This window comes from Asparagus officinalis, chromosome 4 (assembly GCF_001876935.1).
Source record: "Asparagus officinalis chromosome 4, Aspof.V1, whole genome shotgun sequence".
Taxonomy (NCBI): domain Eukaryota; kingdom Viridiplantae; phylum Streptophyta; class Magnoliopsida; order Asparagales; family Asparagaceae; genus Asparagus; species Asparagus officinalis.
The window spans coordinates 89,447,027-89,463,446 of record NC_033797.1 but is presented as its reverse complement, the minus strand read 5'-3'; positions in this window follow the sequence as shown (position 1 = coordinate 89,463,446).

Sequence of the window (16,420 nt, the reverse complement as noted above, 5' to 3'; positions counted from 1 at the left end):
CCAAACACTTCTTATCATACTCATCTATGATATGAACATATATTTCATAATAAAAACTCATTAATCAAATTCTACGGGGTTTTACAAATATACAATTTTTCTTAGACAATCGTAGAGCTTAGGATCGGGCTAATGTGCACTGTAGATTCCATCATACGCTTCCTTAAGAGCCTCCTCTGTCTCTTTGGTTGAAAGACATCGGAGTAACAAACCGTCGTATGCGTGACAATACAGAGTCTGAGTTGTCATATTATAATAAAATATCGGTGCTCTTTGTTGGACCGAGTCTATTTCTTTTATGTCTTCTGGTAAAATATCATGCAATACATAATCGATAATAGGGAAACACTAATCTCGGGGTTCGAGTTCAATTCTGGTTGTGTGCGCTTCTTTGGCATCCAAGGTTCACTCTGGTATGAAGAGCTGGTGAGTTCTCACAGTGACCAATTGTTCCATTTTAGGAGGCTATGCCAGAGATACTGCTAATGTTTCCAGTACATCTGCATATGTATTTTGGAGACGCATGATGTACTCAATGAAAAATCCTTCAAAAGAATCTAGCATCTTGACGGCTGCCTTATGGTATGGAATCAGCCTCTGGTTTCTGACTTCGTACTCTCAACGTATTTGGTTGACTATTAGATGAGAATCACCAAAAGCTTTATGATATTCGACCCCTAGCTCTTTGGTGAAACTGAGTCCCATGAGAAGTGCGTTGTATTCAACTATGTTATTGGAACATTTCCCTATCAATGAGTAGGCTGGGGGTATCACATGTTTCTCCGAGGAAACTAGGATAACTCCGACTCCCGTAAAAATTCTAGACTTACGAGGAGCGCTTACCGTATTAATCGCTCTGGATGCCCCGTCAAAGTACAATTGCCACACCTATTGATGCAAGGTATTGTTGATTTCGTGGTTTTCATCGGATAAATATTCATATAATTTGACTGTATCCGTTATAGGGTTAGCCTCCAGAAGATCACAAATTACATGTCCTTTAACTGACTTTTGTTGCTTAAAATGCAAGTCGTATTGGGATATGTGAAGGGCCTATTTTGCTAGCCGCTAATTCATGAAGGCCAGTTGCGTCATGAAAACCCAGACTGGATTAACATTCGAGATGACGTAAATTCTATTGCTAATGAGGTAGTGTCGCATTTTCTAGATGGTTAACACCAACGCGAGACATTCCTTTTCAATCATTGGGTATCCAGATTTGGTGCCTACCAAAGTTCGACTTCATGACTATTGTCATTGTCTTATGTAAGCAAAGCACTTAACGAGTGGTTCATCGCCTTGATGTAAATCAAGAATAGTTTACCTAACTTTGGTGCAACAAGGACTGGAGGATTCGCCAGATATGCTTTGATATCATTGAATGCCTTCTAACAAGCATCATCCCAAATAAAAGATACTCCCTTCTTTGTTAGCTTAGAAAAAAGTTGGCATTTTTCGTAGAGGTTGGAAATGCATCTCCGGATGTAAGCCAGTCTTCCTTTTAGTCCCCTGAGTTCCTTGAGGTTTCTCGGGGGTTGCAATTTATTTATCACCTTCACTTTGTCGGGGTCAATATGGATGCCCTTCGTAGTGATGATGAACCTAGGAATTTGCCACTGGACATTCCGAGGAAGACTTGGTAGGGTTCATCTTCAATTAATGACTTCACATGAGATCGAACATTGTCCTCAAGTCTTTAATGTGGTCATCTTTGTTGCAGCTTTTAACAACCAAATCATCAAAGTAGCACTCGATGGTTTTCTTGAGGTGTTCCTGGAAAATTTTCATCATTGTTCCTTGGTACGTAGCGCCTGCATTCTTCAAGCCGAAAGGTATGACTATGTAACAGAAGATGCTGAGAGGTGTCCTGAAGGCGGTATGTTTCTCATCATCCAGATACATCTTTATTTGATTGTACCCTGAGAATCCATCCATAAATGACATCCTCTTGAACCCATACGTGTTATTGATGATAACATCCGTGATAGGGAGGGGAAAGTCATCTTTTGGGCAGGCGGTGTTCAGGTCTCTGAAATCAATGCAGATCCTGATTTTCTTATTCTTCTTCAGAACTGGAATGATGTTTGCGAGCCAATAGGGATGTTCCTCTTCCTGGAAGAAGTCTAAATTGATTAGCTTTTTAACTTCATCCTTAATTGCCGCCATAATTTGTAGGAGAATCTGTCTTTGTTGTTGCTTGTTGGGTTTTGCATCTGATTTAATGTTGAGGTAATGTATCACCATGTTCAGATCAAGTCCTGGCATGCCTTCAAATTTCCACGTTAAAACATCGATGTACTCCCTGATGAGGGCAATCAATTCCTCCTTCTCTTCTGGGGGGAGGCTTTCGCTGACGAATATTGGTTTCGGGTTGGCTTTGTTGCTCATGTTTACCTGGACCACTTTATCCTTAGTAGGATATTCTCTTTGTTCGAACCAGTCACCATATTGGATGTTTAGGTGGTGGATCTTTGGGTCTTCCTAAGTTGGTAGTTTATCATCTTCCCCTATTGTGGTGGGGTCGACAGTGGCCATGTTTGATATCAGGCATTTGAACATCTTTCCAATGCTGACGTCAGAGTCATAATTTGAAGAATCAGACGAGTACCTATTTTTACTCGCTAACTGGTCAATGACATGCTAGCAGCATTCATCTTCAGATGAAGAAACATAGTAGGCCTCTTCTGTACACGTAGTAATTATCAGGTTTCCCCTTTGGTACATAAGCATCCTTAATTGGAACTCGAGGACCTTGACCGTCCTTCTCCAAGTGTTAGATTGTATCCATACTTTTCCATGAGGTTATGCACTTTTGAACTGTACTTAGATAAGTGAGGAGCAGACTTCTCATCATCACTATCATCTCTTAAAAAATGGTTCGACATTAGAGACATCTCGCCTTTCCCATAAATTATCTCCTTTTGACCATTTTTCTTATTAGGAATAACAAGGGTCATCCCAAAGGAGTTTTGGATACACTTCTTTGTCACGCAAGATGATAGGAGCGGCATGTGTATATCGGGGTCATCATATAATCCCTTCATTATCTCATCAAGAGAAGACGAGTACTCTAAATCGTCATTTATTGCTTCTTTAGCAAGTTGCTAATTACAGCTACCATCTGATGATTCTCCACCACCTAGATTGATTACAAAAGGTACAGTGTCATTCAATACAAAACCTCCACTATAATCAAGCCCAGTCTCGGTGTTATCTTCTTCTCCGCTATCTGTAACTTAGGCTGATGGTTCAGTGTCGGACTCAGCACCGTAAAAAAGAGAATAGGTAAAATAGTTTTCCAATACCTTAAACGGTTGCTTATCCACGACCATCGTCTTAACCTCATTATTAGCATCTACATACTTGACACACTGGTGGAGGGTAGGAGGAACTATAACGTTACCATGGATCCAGGATTGACCCAATAGTAAGTTATAGGAGGTTTCTACATCTATCACATAACATGTGACTTTGGATTTTAGATCTCCAAGCTGGTACTTTACTCTGATTTTTCCTAATGGTCTAGTCCTGTTGGTGTTGAACCCATAGATAATGGTACCTTTGGAGTCTAACTTGTTGGCTGGAATCCTAAGGCTATACATCAGTCGAACCGGCATGATGCAAACAGCGGAACCCAGATCGATTTGGATCCAGTTAGCCACGCTAGAGCCAATGTATCTAGTGAAGTATAAAGTCCTGTCATGCTTCAACTTTCTTACTTGCATATCTTCCTTGGTGAAGGTGATGCAAGGGAATTGTTTGGCTATAAGATTGCAGTGTTGAGCTAAAGACTCCAGTTCTTCAGGGATCGGCTTGATCTGGGTGAGGAATACATCAGAATTAGCCAGGGCTTCTTGCAGGGCCTCTCCCTTGTCTTTCAATAGACGCAGTAACTTGTATAGAGTTATCCTCACTGGGATGTTAGCCAGTTAGGCCATAACATCGAAGCGGTATGGAGTGTTTGAATCCCCCTGTTTATCTCCTCCAATCGGATGATTGAATCAAGACTGCTTCGGGTTCTGAACCTCTTGATGCTAGGACTCTTTATATTTCTGCTTGGCTATAGTCTCCTTTTGTTTAGGGTTGACTCCTACCAAGAAGTTTCTTCAGAAGTATTAGGAGTGGTCGTAACCACCCCTTTGTTTAGCTGGCTGATCGGCCATCTTGGAATAGTCAAACCGATATTCGTTTTCACTTTTAGTGTCAAAGGCCGGTTCTTCGCTGGTAGCAAAAGCTTCATGCTAATCATCGGAAGGTGGGAAGGTTGGGATTCCTTCATCATTTTCCTTCGAAATAGCTGTAGTGGCACGAAAATATTTTCCCTTACCTTTGGACTTAGATTTCTTCTTGGAGGAGGATCTTGTCCATTGCTCATCTTGAAGTTGTTCAAAATGAACCCAAAGAATTTCACCATTGGGAGCTGTGTGTGGTACTAGTCCTTTCTGGCATTGTCCATAAGGATCTTCATTAACCATCCTCACCCCTACCTTTGTCACAGGTTCTTGTTGAAACCACGTGAGGGGAACAGAGCCGAAACTAATGCTTACTGTGTTTGAACCCACTTTCTTCTCCTTAGGTTGCTTTGCGGTGATAATTCTAACATCAATCAAGGCTTGAATCTTGTCTTTAAGGGCATAACATGTTTTAGTGAGATGATGAACTACCCTGTGGAATGCATAGTATCGTGGATCAGTAATATTCTTGGCACCCTCGTGATCGGTGATTGTGGGTAGCTTGATCTTGCTATTCTCTAATAGGTATTTGAAGATACCGGGGACCACATCTTGCTTGAAGGAGTATTCCTTCGGGAATTTTGGCTCAGAAGCCTTATGTTTCCTTTGAGGTCGTAGCTGCTACTGAGGTGATTGCTGCTTTGGCACCTGTTATTATGGCTGCTGTTTCAGCTAGAAGGTCAAGTTGGCATCCACTACATTTGCTTGTGCCTTTCCTTTACCTTAAGGGATAAAGTTCTGCTTTGGTGCATTAGCTGTTGGTTAACCTCATTCGGCCTTCTTCTTTTTAAGGAATCGTTCGGCTTGCTCCCCGAGCACCTTCAACTCTTTCTAAGTCTTGGATGGTGCTACGCCCATAGCTTTCAGTACGTCCAAGGAAAGATTATTGTGATATGTTTGGAAGATGAATTCCTCCATGATCGGATCTTGGCAGTTCATTGCCTTATTCAAAAAACGCTTGATGAAGTTCTTGACCGATTCTCTGTCCTTTTGCTTCTCATAAAACAGTATTCCGATTAACACCTTAGTGTCATCATCGAAGAAATTGGTGAGAAACATGCTCCCCATATTGTCCAAGCTATTGATACTTTCTGGTTTGAGATGACAGTACCAATCGAAGGGTCCCAACGAAATGATCGTACCTTCAGAGGTTCATTACCTAAAATGACACCTAGGTGGGACTTAAAGTAAATCAAATGTTGAGTGGGTGAACCCCTTCTATTGAATGGTGTGAAGTTAATCAGGTTAAACTTTACTGGATACGGAATTGATTTCCACTCCCTCATATAAAGACACAGAATGCCGGTCTTCTTTATCTCTTGAGCAGACATCAAAGTATTGATCTTTCTCTCAAGGTCCTTTATTTTTAGATCTTCACATACATCTTTCTTCAGGCGACTTTAAGGAGGAATGGTAGAGCCACACGTAGTGTTGGTATTATTGATGGGGCCACCCCTAGCGTTAGGGCCATCCCCATCATTTTTATCATCAAGAGGGTATCGACATTGATATTCTCCTCCACTTCTGCGTCTCTATCTACCTAATTAGTAGTATGACGATGACTAGATTCACCATACTGATTTGATAACTCTTAGAGCTGCTCGGAATGTAAATCCTTGACCCATTGTACGGCCGTCTTCATCTCGATTTTGAAATCCTCCTTCTATTTAGCTAAGGCTTCTTGAAGGAGCTGATCCATCTGCTCAGTAGTGATCATGAATGCTTCTCGAGTTCGCCCTGTACTAGACACGATGTTATCAGAGCTAATTGTGGAGCATGTATCTAATATCTCATCATCCGAAGATCGTCCTCTACTCGATATAGGTCTGATAGTCCCGAACCATAGCCAAGTGAGACGCTAAGATGCTCCGGGGAAAGGATCAGGACTAGAATACAGAGTTGACTTCCCCTTATCGGTCATGTTGATAGTAACCTCCGAGAATCTGTCAACTTGACTGGTTGATCCTATTTTGCGGAAGCGCCTTGATTTCAGTTTAGACACTTCTGTGGAGATCCTTTCGAATACAGATACCCTCCATGGAGCGGTCTTGGGGCAGCTATATTTTGATAGTACTGCACTAATTAACCTCTCCTAAGGATAGTGCGAGTTTGTTTCTGGGGTATTTTTCTTATGAGACTTACCCCTAGTTTGATAGTACAACTCGTTGGTGTTGTGACTAGAGAAACCTATCGGTTGTTAGCATTCGAAGAAGTCACTCGTTTGGAATAACACTTTCATGAGGGTGAAACCCTAACGGGCTCCTGGTTTTTAACACGTACCCCCAAGCAGGTGGTTATGGGAATCAACTTGTTGGGAGGTTGATTATGACCCCCAGTCTGGATGGTTGCTCGGTAATCATTTAGCGGACCCAAGCATTCCTTAATATAAGCTTTTCCCTAATCTTCAGGTAGAGGACCAAGGCAATCCTTTAGCGGAATTCTTAACTTGAAGAGATCCACACTGCCGTAGGCTTCACCAGAGGTGCGGAAGTAGAAGGAGCGGGATCTGAAATTGACAAAGGCTGGAGAGTAGCATTAGAGCTAGAACTGAGTGAGAGACACGACTGGTGTCTCTTGTTAGGTAAAGGCGCCTTAACTATCTTCGGTGCAGTTTATGCCACTGTCTTGGGCTTCGATACCCAAGTCTGCTTAGATCTTGGTGATTCTTTGATCACCTCTTCTTTTTGTAATTCTTTTACCTTTCGCACAAGGATCTGGGCATGCGCAAGAAGTGCGTAGTGCTTCTAGATATGCTCCTCAAGAGTAGAACTGGTTCATTTAACACGAACCTATTTGTTAGTTAGCGGTTGGGAGGAATAACCCTCCGCTTGCTGTGGTGACAACTTAGCCAATTAGCTCCTTCTAAACTCTAGATTCGCTTGATAGCAGAGTCCTTCCACCTATTCTAAAGCTTTAGTGAATTGGAAGGCAAGACGTTGGCGGCGCCTTTGACAAGCCCTTTTCGTTAGCACCAGTGCGCCTTCAATGGGAAACTTCATGACCTTTTAGGAGTTGTCACAAGCGTCAGATCCGGCTTTCTTGGAGACCGGAGAGGAGTCTTCCATAGCATTCGGGTGAAGATTATCACCTTGAATTTTTAGATCTGAAGGCCAATTAACATTCTTCACGAAAGTTGTCTTCCTACTCTTACAGGGAGAGGAAGATATTGAGTAAGAGAAGGAGACGTACTCCTCGAACTTCTGCTAGTCAAACTCGAACTTTTTATAAGTCTTTTTATACAATGAAAGTAAAAAGATTACAACTTCTTAAAAACACATGCAGAGAGATCGTTTATCGGTCATCTGCTTGCGCGGGAACTTTACTGGTGCCGAGGTTTATCCGTAGACACCAACTAATCAGATTCGAATAAAGATTTTGTTGCCTCACAAAGGAGATAAATAATTGAAGTGACTATCTCGGAAATAACGAGACAATCACTCTTCTCAAGAATCACAGCTAGATGCGATCTCAAGAGAAATGGATGAACAGAATGCAGATCTCTCAAAATCTTCTCCTATTTGTGATGAAGAACTCGCTAAGATCTCTTCCTCCTCTCTAAAATTTATGCTCCTTACTCTTCAATCTGATAGGGCTTCACTGAGGCTCGAGAATTTCAGATCCGTACAAATGAAAGCCCTAGGGCCATATTTATAGGCTTTGAAGCTTGGTTTTTGAATAAGAATGACCAATTTGATCTAATCCTTAGTTGTAACAACTTAACCATATTTCAAGATAGCTTCAAATTAGGTTAGGAGGCTTTGGATCAGAATATACCAAAATCCCAGCGGTTAGTAGCGAAAACAGCATTCAGGGCACGAAACTGACTTTGTGTCTCGACCTTGTTTTGGCTGAGACACAAGTTGTGTATCGACCTTGGCCGAGACACACTCCTTGGCCGAGACACAGAGTGTGTCTCGGCCTTGGCTGAGACACAAGATGTGTCTCGGCCTTGGCTGAGACACAAGATGTGTCTCAGCCTTCGTCGAGACACAAAACATGTCTCAGTATTAGCTAAAACGTTGTTTCAGTGTGCCTGGATTGTTTTCCTTTTAATTTCTTGGTCCGATCTTGGAATGATACAATTCAACAAACATTGGAAAGCCAGAGAAGAGATAATCTCTCATGGGTGAAAAATATGTGGAGTAGACGAGACATGAGTGATGCTTCGTATTTCCTGGGTGAAACGTAACTCCCGATCGAATTATCTTTTCATTATTTTGCCGTCTGATTGATTTGTATGCTTCGTTGACACGCTTCATGCACTTGTTGATGTCAATTAATTATTCTTGACTTGGATAATGATGTTCATCATCTTCTCTTCATCTCGAGCTGCGTATGAGATTCTACAAGTAATTTTTGACACCTACAAGTAGTCAAGCCTAGAGAGTGGTTGTAAATCCGAGTACTTGAGGAAGGAGACATGGGCTAGACCAACAATTAGAGGGTATGTTGTCTAACTACATTTTGAGTGTTGTAAACGTTTGTCGATGAGCGTTGAAAACCGGTTGTGTAGTGTCTTTTGAGATAGTGGAGTTCTCCTCGTGAGTAGGGAGCGGAGACGTAGGTCAAGAGTGACTGAACTCCGTGATCACATTGTGTATTTGTATTATCTATTTACGCACTATCTCATTTGCATATTTGTTCTTGTTTATATCACCCTTTGTTTATATTACATAGCCTAGCTCATATAACTTGTTGTATTTCATATTTGCTAGGATATAAGTTAATAAGTTTTAAATTGGCATTAATATCGGATTAGATTAGCATATACCCTATTCACCCCCACCCCCACTAGGGTAATTTCATTTGGTATCAGAGCTTGGTACTCTTGATTTGTGTTTTTATGTGTTTCTAATCTAGTTTGAGATTTATTGTATCTTGCTTGCATAAATATACCATGGATATGCACGGTGCACCTACCTTAGGTTATGCCATTAATATTGCTCTTAGGATTAATAATTTCCCCTATGCATAATGGTGTGTTAGATTTAAACTCTTTGTTAAATCTAGACACTTTGATTTGTGGAAAATAATTGATTGTGCTTATATTGTACCCACTTCGGAGAAATCCAAGTGGAGTAAAAATGATCAAAGAATGTTTACCATAAACAAGCTCTTGTTAGAATTTTTAGACGATGCTTTTGATTCATCTTTATCTAACAAGCTTGATTCTTTTTATAATGCTTATACATTATGGAAACTTATAGAAGCACATCAGGAAAACTTGGAGGTAATCCGACAAGCTTTGGAGGATTCTTCTTCAAGTTCATGTGGAGCATCATCTTCATGTACACGGCCACTAGGCGATAGCCCCATTGAGGTATGTGGGTCCGATAACGATGATGAACTTACTATTAATAAACTCGCACATGGATATGAATTATTAATGCATGACTATAAAAAATTACAACGTAGCTTTATTGATCTTAAAAGCAGCATATTGAATTGAAATCTGATCATGAGACACTAGTATCAAAATTTGATACCATTGCTAATGAAAATTTAAATATTAAAGAAAGCAATAAAAAATTAAAATTGGAAAATGCTAGGTTGTTTCATGAGAAAAATAATATCAAGTTAGAAGTAGAAAACATTGAAAATAAAGTTAGTGTTAGCCTTCTTGTTTTCATGATGATTTAACAAACAATTTATATCTAATATTGTTTATCTAGTGTTTGTATTTTGTTATTTATTGTAGACAAACAATATGTTGGAGGGTGGGTGGAATTGCGCATTCACGATCATACATGGATGTAGGCTGAATTGTGGAGTGAAGCATTGCAATTCAAAGTTAAAGATCCAAGTTCAAGCTTCATCCGCAAGTGTACCTGAATTGTGGAGTGAAGCATTGCAATTCAAAGTTAAAGATCCAAGTTCAAGCTTCATCCGCAAGTGTACCAAGATAGAGCTTCGTTGAAGATCAAGTTCAAGCTTCATCCGCAAGTGTACCAAGATAGAGCTTCGTTGAAGATCACAAGCTTGGGTATATGTGGTTTAGGTTCTTATATTATGTGTGTTAGTACTTTAAACTCAATCATATATACACACACATTATATTAGTTTCCTTGTATATATATAGTTATATATATATACAACACAAGTTTTGGTTTATATATACACACACACACACACACACACACACACACACACACACACACACACAATTTAGCTTTTGGTTCCATGTATATATAGTTTCATATATACATATATGTTTGGTTTCTATTTATATATATATAGTTATATATATATATATAGTTTTGAGTTTTCATGTTTGTAAATATGAGATTACATATTTCATATTTATTATTGTTTTTTGGTTTAACTATATAGATATGAAACAAATATACATTAATATATATATCCTCATATGTTTCATACTCTATTATGTTTAAATATATATTGCATAGAATATGCAATTTTGTGATAATATTGATTTATTAGTATATGGACTTAACAATAATGATATACATCTTCTATTAAGTCTATATAGTCATTTTGTATTGTTTCAAAACATAGTTTAGTCAAAATGTCAAAACATGTATGTTTAGTTTTTATGTTTTTTGACTATTTTGCAAAATGATAATATTTTACAAATATGAAGTGCAATTCTAAAAATTCATTTTGTAACATGTTAATTTATATGTTTTTAAACATTTTCCAAAGTTTCATAATTTTTGGAATTTATTTGCTATTTTTAAAGGCGCTTCAAAGTTGAGTTTTTTCTATGCATTTCAGGTTTGTGCACGTATAAGTCGACTCATGAGTCGACTCATAAGTCGACTTATGAAGTATAGCCCAGTTATGTTTTTCTTCTGCTGAGTCGACTCATATAAGTCGACTCATAAGTCGACTCATAAGTCGACTAATCAGAGAGCCGTTGCACAATAATGACTAGTTTTCTGTTTTGTTTGTTTATGGGTTTTTAGTCTTTTTCTTGGGTTTTTCGCTAAAGTTTTGAGTGGGTATAAATACCCCCTTGCTCTCATCTTTCAAAGATCTAAGAGAATATTTTAAGAAAGTTTAACAAGGGTTTAAAGTTTGGTTTAAGTTTGTTTAAAAAACTTTTAAGTATTTTTCTAGTTTCGATTTGTGAAGAGAATTTCACAAGAGCAAGTGGAGATCATCATTTGGTGTTTGAGCAGTCACTCTTCTCCCTCTCTCTTGTTATCATTTAGAGAAGTTTTCCTAAACTCATTCTAGCTATTTATTGTTTTGTTTCTAATTTCCATAAGCTAGATTTATATTGAGTTTAGTTAAATTGTTTTTATTGAATCTCTTTATTCACACACAACCTATTGAGCTTATAGTATTTACATTCATAGTATATTTTGGGTTGTGGGGTTTGTAACTTAGAGTTGTGCCTAATTGAGTTCTCACCTTGTTTAGAGAATAATCATTTATTATGCTTAATTTGTGAAGTTTACTTTGTAATGCACTTGTACACCGAGAGGAGTGTGTGGTGAGGACGGAGTTGATACCGAGAGGAGTGGCGTCGGTGGCCTAGTGAGAGGTGATAATTCCAAAAACTTAAGGGAGTCGATACGTGAGGACCAACACTTGAGGTTGTAGCTTGTGTATGTACTTTGTGAGGATTTGTGAGAGTTGTCGATTGACTTAATAACCAATTGTGTAGAGTTTTCGTTTAGCTAGAAAACCGAGTGTGTAGAGAAGTTCCGTCTTCCAACCAGGTTGTGTAGTGGATTCTTCTCGAGAGTGGGGAGCGGGGACGTAGGACGGAAGGTTCGAACCTCGTGAACATATAGCGTGTTTGGTCTGCATTAGCGCACTTATAACTGTTCATCTTATAGCCTATTGCATCTTATTTGTTTCACCCTTGTGATAGTTTATATATCCTTGCATACATCATATAGTATATCTCATTGCTAGGATATATCACCTTTGTTCATATTGCATATTCTTGCTCATAAGTAATTGTATATCATCTTGCAAGAACATATTTGTTAATAAGTTTTAAATTGGCATAAAATCAGATTAGATTAGCATAAACCCTATTCACCCCCCTTTAGGGTTCTTTCATAGCGACCTTAGGGGTCCAACAATTGGTATCAGAGCTTGGTGCTCTTTGATTTAAGGTCTAATCGCCTTTAGTTAAAGATCCAAGTTATCTTTCTTGTGCTAATCTAGTTTTGAGATTATTTGTATCTTGCTTGCATATAATTTATATCATGGACATGCACGGTGCACCTAGTCTTGGTTATGCCATTAATGTTGCTCCTAGGATTAATAACTTTCCCTATGCCAAATTGTGTGTTAGATTTAAACTATTTGTTAGATCTAAAAATATTAATTTATGGGAAGTTATTGAGGATGCTTATGTTGTGCCCACATTGGAGTAATCCAAGTAGAGTAATCATGATAAAAAGATGTTTACTATGAACAAGCTTGTGTTAGAATTTCTAATTGATGCTTTGGGCTTATCCTTTTCTAACAAGCTTGATTCTTTTGATAATGCTTACACATTGTGGAAACTTATAGAAGCACAATAAGGGAATTTGGAGGCAATCCGACAAGCTTTGGAGGATTCCGCTTCTAATTCATGTGGAGCTTCATCTTCATCATGCACACGGTCATTAGGCGATAGCCCTAGTGTAGTAAACGATTCGGAATCCGATAGTGATATATCCATTAATAAACTCGCTCGTGCATATGATAGATTAATGCATGCCTACACTAAATTGCATAATAATTTTATAGATTTGAAAAGCAAGCATGTTAATTTGAAATCCGATCATGAGTTGCTAGGTTCCAAATTTGATGTTATTGTAAAAGAAAATATTGTACTTAAAGAAAACAATGATATGTTAAATTTGGAAAATGAAAAATTAACCTCATCCATCACTAGCTTATCTCATGTTAAAAATAATGTCAAGTTAGAAGTAGAGAACATACAAAATGATACTGTTTCTTTTATAAATAACTATATATGTTCTACTTCTAATAACAATACTTGTATGCATAATGATGAGTTGAGTCATGTTAAGGATCGCATATCATCTTTAGATTCAACCCTTAAAACATATATTATTAATCATGATAAGCTTATGAACATATGTGCTAAGTCTCATGCTAAAACATCTAAACATCATATTCATCATGCACACATGTATAGCAAAGTCTACAAATACACAAATTACGGTCGTAAAGGCCATCTTACTAGATTTTGCTATGATGCACATAACCCCACTAAGGTTCACTTTAATCCTCCTTGTGCATCTCATCAAGCTTCATCATCATATTTTGCACACACACATGCACCCATTGCTCATCATAAACATGCACGTGTATATAAATGTGATCTATGTGGTCGGTTTGGCCATTTGGGAAAGTTTTGCTTTGATATGAAAAAGAATTTTAGTTTGCCAAAAGTTTTTCGTAGACCACATATATTTAAGTGTGATATTTGTGGTAGATTTGGCCATTTGGCAAAGTTTTGTTATGATTTGAAAAAATGTTTAAACTTACCAAATTTCTCAAGTAAACCACCTTTGTTTAATGATGTTACTCATTTGCAAAATAATTTTAAAAGCTAATTTTTATTTGTAAATGATTCCCGTGCATGAGCTAATGGTCCACAAAAATAAATGGATCTCTTTCATTGCATAAATTATAATCGCAAGGGTCATTTGAGTGATTATTGCTTTGACCGTGTTAGTATACCACATGTGCCCAAGAAGGTTCATAACCCTAGGGCATTGAGCTTTATTAATAGGGGTCATGTCCCTAAATAATCTGGCACTAAGAAAGCTTGGGTGCCAAGATGATCTTTAAACCAAAAATTTTAGTGTTTTTATTTTTTTCCTTGGTTTTGAAAATTATGTTTTAAATTTTTTTAATATGAAAACATTTTTTCTTTGATCAATTCTTTTGTTTCCATGATTATTAGTTTTAATTTTTGTTGAGAGGTTTGTATTTATATAACCCCCTGGGTTTATTGGGTGTTTATTTCCCAAATTATGTTTACTGGGTGCTAAAATGATTATTTGGGTTGGAACAAGCTCAATAACTTGATATTGTTGCCTCTCTTAAAAATTGTGTTTTGATTTGTTGCTTTGAATTCATTATATTTCACTTATATGATGATATTTATGTATTTGTGCTTGTGGATTATCTATTCGTAACTTATAATGTATTCTATGAGTGGTTTGATCAAGTTATACAAAGAAAATTTTCCTCTTTGATCAAACATTGTTTTTGGACTCAAATCTTGATTTATGACTTCATTTGAGTGATTTGTTTTCACTTGAAAACTTTTTTCATGGTTCTCATGTTTTCCTCATTCCTTTGTTTTCATAAATCTATTTTTATACACTATGTTTTTATAATTGTGTAATGAGACACTTCTTTCATAAATGACATATTAATATGTGTTCTCATTATCTTGTTTGTATGTGAGTTATGTTTAGCATATCTTTCATTTATGCTTACTCACACGTTTTTACCTTAGCTTTCATTTTATATATTCTATATGGCATTTTGATAGGGGGAGCTTCGCTCTCTACATTCTTGTTGTTTTCCCCTTTTTGATGTTGTCAAAGGGGAGAAATATTGTGAGTATATATTTCCTTGTTTATATGCATGTGAATTATAATTTATATATTCATTTTTATTCATGCATATATTTTTTTTGTAAATTGTTTGTCATCATCAAAAAGGGGGAGATTGTTGACCTTCTTGTTTTTATGATGATTTAACAAACAATTTACATCTAGTATTTTTTGTCTAGTGTTTGTGTTTTGTTCTTTATTGTAGACAAAAAATAAGTTAGAGGGTGGATGGAATTGCGCATTCACGATCATATCCAATGGAGGTTGGCGGAATTGTGGAGTGAAGCATTGCAATTCAAAGTTGAAGATCTAAGTTCAAGCTTCATGCGCAAGTGTACCAAGATAGACCTTCGTTGAAGATCACAAGCTTGGGTATATGTAGTTTAGGTTCTTATATTATGTGTGTTTGTACTTTATGCTCAATCATATATACACACATATTATATTGGTTTCCTTGTATATATATAGTTATATATATATATATATACAACAAAAGTTTTGGTTTCTATATATATATATACATATATATATATTTTAGTTTTTGGTTTCCATGTATATATAGTTTCATATATATATATATACATATTTTAGTTTTTGGTTTCTATGTATATGTAGTCATTACATATATGTTTGGTTTCTATGTATATATATAGTTATATATATACATACATAGTTTTGGGTTTTCATGTTTATAAATATGAGATTACATATTTCATATTTATTATTGTGTTTTGGTTTAACTATATAGATATGAAACAAATATACATTAATATATATCCTCATATGTTTCATACTCTATTGTGTTTAAATATATATTGCATAGAATATGCAATTTCGTGATAATATTGATTTCTTAGTATATGGACTTAACAATAATGATATACTTCTTCTATTAAGTCTATATAATCATTTTGTATTGTTTCAAAACATAGTTTAGTCAAAATGTCAAAACATGTATGTTTAGTTTTCATGTTTTTGGATTATTTTACAAAATGATAATATTTTACAAATGTGAAGTGCAATTCCAAAAATTCATTTTATAACATGTTTATAAACATTTCCCAAAGTTTCATAATTTTTGGAATTTATTTGCTATTTTTAAAGGCGCTTCAAAGTTGAGTTTTTTCTGTGCATTTCAGGTTTGTGCACGTATAAGTCGACTCATAAGTCGACTTATGAAGTGCAACCCAGTTGCGTTTTTTTTCTACTGAGTCGACTCATATAAGTCGACTCATAAGTCGACTTATTAGAGAGCCATTGTACAGTAACGACTAGTTTTCTATTTTGTTTATTTATGGGTTTTTGGTCTTTTTCTTGGGGTTTTTTGCTGAAGTTTTGAGTGGGTATAAATACCCCCTTGCTCTCATCTTTCAAAGATCTAAGAGAATGTTTTAAGAAAGTTTAACAAGGGTTTAAAGTTTGGTTTAAGTTTGTTTAAAAAGCTTTTAAGTATTTTTCTAGTTTCGGTTTGTGAAGATAATTTCACAAGAGCAAGTGGAGATCATCATTTGGTGTTTGATCAGTCACTCTTCTCCCTCTCTTGTTATCATCTAAAGAAGTTTTTCTAAACTCATTCTAGCTATTTATTGTTTTGTTTCTAATTTCCATAAGCTAGATTTATAT